The sequence below is a fragment of the Haemaphysalis longicornis genome, unplaced genomic scaffold (assembly GCF_048455015.1).
Source record: "Haemaphysalis longicornis isolate Haplotype H1 unplaced genomic scaffold, Haemaphysalis longicornis Haplotype H1 scaffold_12, whole genome shotgun sequence".
Lineage (NCBI taxonomy): Eukaryota > Metazoa > Arthropoda > Arachnida > Ixodida > Ixodidae > Haemaphysalis > Haemaphysalis longicornis.
In genome coordinates this window covers 29,589,744-29,596,792 of record NW_027526225.1, presented here as the reverse complement: position 1 = coordinate 29,596,792, position 7,049 = coordinate 29,589,744, and the positions used below count along the sequence as shown (strand labels likewise).

Genomic DNA, 7,049 nt, shown 5'->3' with positions numbered 1-7,049 from the left:
TGTCTGCGTACCTGTCTCGGCCTTCCTAAGGGCTCATCGTGTGTTGGCACTGTCGCAGAGGCTGGTTGCTTGCCTTTAGATATTCTTAGAATGCAGGAAACATTTCGAATATACTTGAGGCATACGCTGCACGCAAAGTCCAAATTCTTGGCAGGTATAGTAAAATGCAACAAAATTTCGAGCTTCGCAGAAACGATAAATACTATAACCGTCTCTGTACCTACCCAACGACGACAACTCATGCCATCTGATTTACGTCTCTATCCCCCCTATGCATAAAATTAAACATACCTGGACTCACCTCAAAAAAAGTTAGGCCTCAGATATGCCTCCTTCAATTAACACTTACCAATATAAGTTGCCAATACTCTCATATGACCCACATTTTTACTGATGGCTCATCTACGCCTGACTGCAGTTCTTCCGGGCTCTTGATTTCGTGAACCGGCCAAGCCCACTCATACCGCCTTGAGCGCCCAACGTCATCTACATCTGCTGAGCTTCATGCCATCAAACAAGCACTTCGCTACATTCTCCGCCAGCAGCCAGAACAATGGATAATCTTCACAAATTCGAAGACAGCGCTACAAACTCTTCGATGTACCAGCGGCTTCAGCATTCACGAACACATATCCCGTGATGACTCCTACTAAATCATCTAGTCTGCGTCGCCGGGCACCGCGTGATACTGCAGTGGATCCCTAGGTGCCCACTGCGTCATCATAGGCAATGAAAAAGCAGATGAGGCTGCCAAAAGAGGATTACGACTGTGGAACGCGAGGAACATTTTCTTCACGAAGCGCGATGCCTCGAGACTAGCAAAGGAGCTTGTTTTCAGGAAAAGAAGCACCTTCGGGTCTTTCCCGGACAACCAGCACCTATTCCTGCATCATGTCGATCCAACTTTGGCACTGAGGTTACCGGAGTGACTTCCACGTCGGCTAGAGACTTTGCTCCGTCGATTGCGTCTGAAAGTAGCGCTCACAAATACCTACCGGTATCGCCTTCGCCTAACCTCGAACCCGTACTGTGATAACTGCGGTTCACCAGAAACCGTCGAGCATATTTCACTGGAGTGCCCTACGTACGGTCAGGAAAGAAACAACCTCGCACAGAAGATCGAGTGCCTCAACCACAGTTCCCTAACCTTAAAAGCACTTCTGGGACCATGGCTATCTCCCTCGACTCAGCGTAAAGTGCTAACCACATTATTTGAATACCTGAAGGACATCGGCGTCGCTGAGCTAATATTCGCCGCGAGATCGACATGTGGGTGGCGGGAGCGTCGCGCTGCTAGTGTAGATGCTCCTCTGAGCGGCCCGGGAGAATGCACACTGTGGGCGCGCTTCGTGCCTTTTTCGCGTCGTATGTGCGCACGAAAGACGCACACAAGAGTTGTATGCTGTAGTTCGGTTTCTCAACGTTAAATTTGAAGCTTGGAAGCGGCAATACGATTTTAATAGTACGCCAAAAAGCGGCGACCAATCGGGAATTTCAGAACGGCCGCAATAATGACAATGAACTTGTACGCCGTGGCTCGTAGCAAGCTCGATCTTTGCAGACTATGGCTTTGAGCCTTTATTAAAATCATCAATAGAAACAGATCAGGAAGCCTCTCTCTGGAATTCAGTTTACAAGTTTCAATCGCCTTCGCTGGTAGCATGACGCATTATTGCATTTGTAGGCTGCCCTGAAATGGTAACACCATCTTAACTGCCCCGACATTTTTTCTAACAGCTTGCGGTATTTTTTGTGTGTTCAAAAGGCAACATAAAATTACTGAATTTTAACCAGCGCAGATATATAAATGCAACCGTTCTAACAAGTCTTTTGCGTGAAGCTTTAGGTAAATGAAATTTTAGTGACTATGCATAGGCAGGTTTGATGAATAACGGTGTCGGATCACTTATTTATTGCCTTCGTCGCAAGTGACCTTGCGAATTAAATTGCTAACACGCGCAGTACAATCAACATCTCATGTTTAGCTAGACTTGCAAAGTGACAAGCAGGTTTACAGGGTATAAACCAAGTTTCTGGGACTTCTCAGTGAGCACAGATTTTCTCTTACGGCTGCACTGTTGACCATTTACGTTCCTTTTAAAATCTAACAGGTGCCTAGAACAGCGAGATGTGTTTGCATTCTTGCGTAATGTCGCTGACGAACCATAAAAATGTCAAATGAAGTTGCCCTGTTGCAGATGTAGTAAAACGTTTCTTTTTATTTCTCGTTACGAAACAGCGCAGCGAGTTCCTGGTAACTATTTTGTGTTGAAACTGAACCTCGTTTTTGTCTTGGCATTGAATTCTTCAGGAAATTTTTTTTTTGGGGGGGGGGGGGGGGGGGTTCAGCCAACGTTCCAAGCGCAGCGAGAAGAGAACGCGTGTAACGCGAAAAGCCAAACGTTGGTTATAAGCAAAACTTGCAATCGAAAGTGCGCTAGGCGTCGTGTTCCGTAGCGGTGAACAAGTAGTATTTTCAAAACTGATTAACCACTATTTTGGCCTGAGATCGTCCTCGAATTGTGGCTCGCCTTTTTTAAAATTGTATTGAATGCGAGCATTGTGGGAAAAAAATCCAGCGAGTCGTGGCCCACACCCTCCACACATGAAGGCAACAACGTGCATTTTTCGCGATTTTTCCTCCCTCTTAAAACTTAGGTCCACATTAAGAGGTTAAGACGTGACCATTTTTGGCATTTAGTTATGCTGAGTGAAACATGTTTTTGGACAAGGTGATTCATGTCGGGATTTGAAAATGGGATATATAAAAATGACACACGAAATGCCACAGGACAGGCGCAAACTCACAACTGCTAATTTTACCGAGAAATCCCCCCGAAATGCGCTTGCGCGTCTACAAAAAGGTATTTTAAATGTTATGTAAAATGCCACTTTGCACTGCCGACACAGTATAAGCAACGTCTGTCCAAAAATGGTAGTTATTTTCGAAAAGGTACGGGAAGAAATCGATCACACATGCGCTTGCGGGTGTACAATACGTCCCCTGTAACGTATGGGTGATAGCTTTTTTTGTTTTTGTTTTATTTCTTCTTTCTATAAGAACACAGCGAAATTTTACAAGGGTGTGGACACACGTGTGCACGGGTCTTGTCGCTTCTTAGGCGCTTCGTGTAGTAAACTTTTATCCTTGAACTAACCACCACGCCAACTTCAAAAAGCACATTTTGACGTTCCCGAAACAGCAAACGACTGCACTCATCAATAAGAATAGTGCGGTGACCACGGTGAAGATGTTTCGTGGTATTGAACCAGCGCATTGACCTGCAACGGCCGCTGATTATTTCGTCTCTAGAGGGAATGCGGAAGTAGACGTAATTATGTCATTGCTTACTGCAAAACAAGTGCACATATTGGTTGTTTTATCGTGTGCAGCACGCGTCTTGCGCCGCGCGCAACGTGAACGAGCAGGCGAGGCGAGAGCACCATCCACACCAGAGTTACTTGATGTAGGATTTGCGAAACTCCCCATAGGCCCCAATGCATCAATAAGTGGCCCTACGATTGGTTCACTGTTTTGGATCTTGTTTTACAGTGGCTCCATCTGTTGGTGACAAAATAAACTATAAAACTTGATTCGCCGCTCGACGACCTGGGCGAACAATGGTATTTGAGTGCTTACGTAAATTTGCTATGCCAAAGGAACCCAATGTGTTCAACTACGCAAGTGTTTTTTTACATACGTAGCGAGAGTAGCAAAAAGAAATGCAACCATGTGGTCAACCGTCTTTTGCGCACTGTCGTCTGCTGCGCGTCCTTTTCGGTCTTCTGGTGGCAAAAAGATAAATTAAAGTCGCCTCTACGGCTTTATGGAAGCTGAAAATGATTATTTAGAGCCGCTTGGTTGGCTACTAGATTAATTTTGGCACACAATGTGCTGTAGGCCAAACGATAACTGCAAATTTAGTACTTCAGGCCGGACCTATGTTGTGCCGGAGGGCCCGCACAAGCGCATATTGGTCGAGGCCTCCATGGTCGAGGCAGTTGCTGGGACGCAGAAACAATCGCAACCTAAAAACGGGAGAGAAGATAGCAATAAATAACTTATGAAAGTACAAAAATAAAGAATTATGCATTTTAAAACAAAATTTACCTCAAATTTTCAGTTTGAATAATTAGCTTGTTTTTTGGATAGTGCGTGCGGCGGCCGCAGTGACGCCACCGTACGCACGATCCAAAGAAGGGAGGGTTCAGGTGAGGGCCGTTTTTTGAGGTGGAGTTTCGCAACTGCCTACATCGAAGAGCTCTGATCCACACTAGGAGCGGTTCGTCCCACCGCCGCCAGGGGCCGACTGTGTTCGATCTCGGGGAGAATCTCGGGGCGAACAAAATTCCTGCACTGTGCAACCGTCTACAGACGTTTCACGTGTCGCACTGACAATCCCCAACACACGCGCTGCCTCTTCTTTTTTTACCTCTTTTATTTCCCTCCTTCTTCGCTCTCTTCCTCCTTACTTCCTATTGCAACTTTATTCCCTCCTCCGCCCGCAGAGTAGCATGTAGGCGTTAACATGCCGGCAGACCTCTCTGCTTTCCTTTAATAAAAATCTCTCTCTCTGTCTCTCTCTCTCTCTCTCTCTCTCTCTCTCTCTCTCACCTGTTGTTAGTCTGCGCTCTTTCCAGGTTTTGGCTGTCCGCGTCTTTTTGAGCTGTTCCAAGGATGCCGTAACAACACGCGCTAGCATATACCTTAGTGAGTAGGCGTTGAAAAAAGCGCCGAAAAAAACTTAGTGTTGAAAAAACTCATTTATTGCAATGCCCCTCCCACGATGCCTCCTTTCAGCGTGTAAGGACTTGGAGAATATTACCGTTCGTACGGGTGGCAGGAAGCAGCTTGTTCGGGTCAACGTGAATCCTGCGGTGCGTTCGTGTGGCACAATCGTTACGCAGAACGAACGCGACGGGAATCCTGAAATTTTTTTCCAGTGAAGTGACTTTTCGGAGGCGTAGCCGTAGGTGAATTTGCGCAGACACACTTGTGCTGTCATAAAAAATTGGCGTTTGGGCCCCCGGCCCAGAGCCCGGCCTCAAGAGCGAAGATGGCAAGTCAAACAAGGTTATGCGTCTACCGTCAGTAGGTTCCCGGAAGAAGACAGGAAAGTATAGACAGATTTAAGTTTTGGATGGGGCCATATATTTGTATCAAAATGGCTTAGAACATAGTGAAAGTTGATAGTTTGTAGTGTAGCTGAAAGAGCTTTTAAGGGGACGCGGGTAAATTTTGCGCTAAACCTGGAACATCGGAACGACGTTGGTTGGAGTTCTAGGTGGTGGTGTGCATATAACAGAAATGAACAGCTGGTACACGCCCCTCGTTCTTCAGCTGCTCTAAGTTAAAAGTTTGCGTCATTAGGTTGGCCGAAAAACATTACAAGCGATTATGCGGTGGTTCTGTGCGTCACTGAAAATTCATGAGCACAGAGAGGCGGGTTCTGTTGAGGAGATTCTGAAAAACGCTGCATACTCAGAATACACTTTTTATCCCAATATTAACCAAGCTGGGGGGCAAAGATTTTCTCCCAGGTACTGCTTTCTCGTAGCGCTAATTCGATGCAAATCTGTACTATGTTTATCCGCATAAAAGTACTCCAGGCATTCTTACAGACAGAAAATTCTGTGTCGTCACTGTATGACCTTCAGCATGACCGTCATCACCAACAACACAGACAGCAGACAATCGGAAGCCCTGCGGAGGTGACCAGCCTTTCCGTGCTTAAATTTTTTTTCGCGACTCCTACTGATTTTGGGATTATCCTCTGTAACTGCGCAGCCTCAAAAACCCGATTGTGACCCCTGCGCACTGTCGATACCGCGTGTACTCTGACTGCCCCTGGTGACCTCACAGGCAAATAATAGTCGCGTAGACAACAGGACAATCTACGTATTGGGCATGTCCCACAGAGAATGTCCTCATCGTGCAATCTCCCTGTTGAGGGTACGTGCCATGCGCGTTAGGCAGCCACTTAGACAAAGACGACGACGTTAAGACACCATCATCCAGCGCTCGTGTGCCCAGAATTCTCTGAGAACCGCCGTTCAAGTGCCTTGCAACCTCGCCTCTCCAGGTACGCGCCACGCCCAATAAATAGCTGCATCGCTATCCTGCTGCTCGCTACTGCGTCCACCAGGAGCAACGGTATGTTCTCTCAGGCCCAACAGACACAAGGACCCAACCTCAGCTACCTACAGGGGCTCTTCCAGAGCGTCGACAAGGACCGCAATGGGGCCATAGATGCCGTGGAACTGCAGACCGCTCTGTCGAACGGAACTTCAAGGGCGTTCAACGCGGACACCGTGCGCATGATGTTTCACATGCTCGACCGCACGGGCACAGGCACGTTCAATTTTGACGAGTTCGTGTCCGCGTGGACCTACATCACCAGCTGGTTGAACCACTTCAATGCTTTTGACAAGGACGGCTCCGGCTCCATTGACCGGCAAGAGTTTCGTGGTGCCCTCACTCAGTTCGGATACCGGCTGAGTGGACCGACGGTGGACTTCATGGTCGAAAAATTCGACAGGGACCGTAAAGGATCGCTGAATTTCGACGACTTCATCAAGTGCTGCGTTATTCTACAGACTCTGACCAATGCTTTCCGCCGTTACGACGCAGATCAGGATGGGTGGATAACGATTAGCTACGAAGAGTTCCTTAAGGGAATGATGAGCTTGCTGATGTGACAGTCGCTGTTTGGAAAATCACAAAAAGCTTATGCCCAGCCAGAGTGTTCTTTTTTCTTATTACCGCGGTGGCTTTAGTATGAAATATTGTAATGTTACTGCATTAAACTTGTAGTCGGACGGGTTGTAGTGCTTACTGCATGTGTAAAGGAATGTCCCATTCCTCTCCAACTCTACCAGCCGTTCATCGTCGTCGCATCTATGAGGGAGTAGGCGGCCTTCTGACTTTCTAACGGAGCACTGAGACGAAAAGTAAAGAGCAGACACAGAATCGGCGAACGGTATTGGGTTCGCAACATGAACGCAAAAGGAATAGCGCCGATAGCAGCAGATTTCCCTAAGTGACCATT

At 47.2% G+C, this 7,049-nt stretch overlaps 1 pseudogene; it reads left to right on the top strand.

The window, feature by feature from the left end:
* Positions 1-6,156: 6,156 nt before the first annotated feature.
* LOC144161907 (programmed cell death protein 6 pseudogene) lies at positions 6,157-6,699 on the top strand (annotated as a pseudogene).
* Positions 6,700-7,049: the final 350 nt, after the last annotated feature.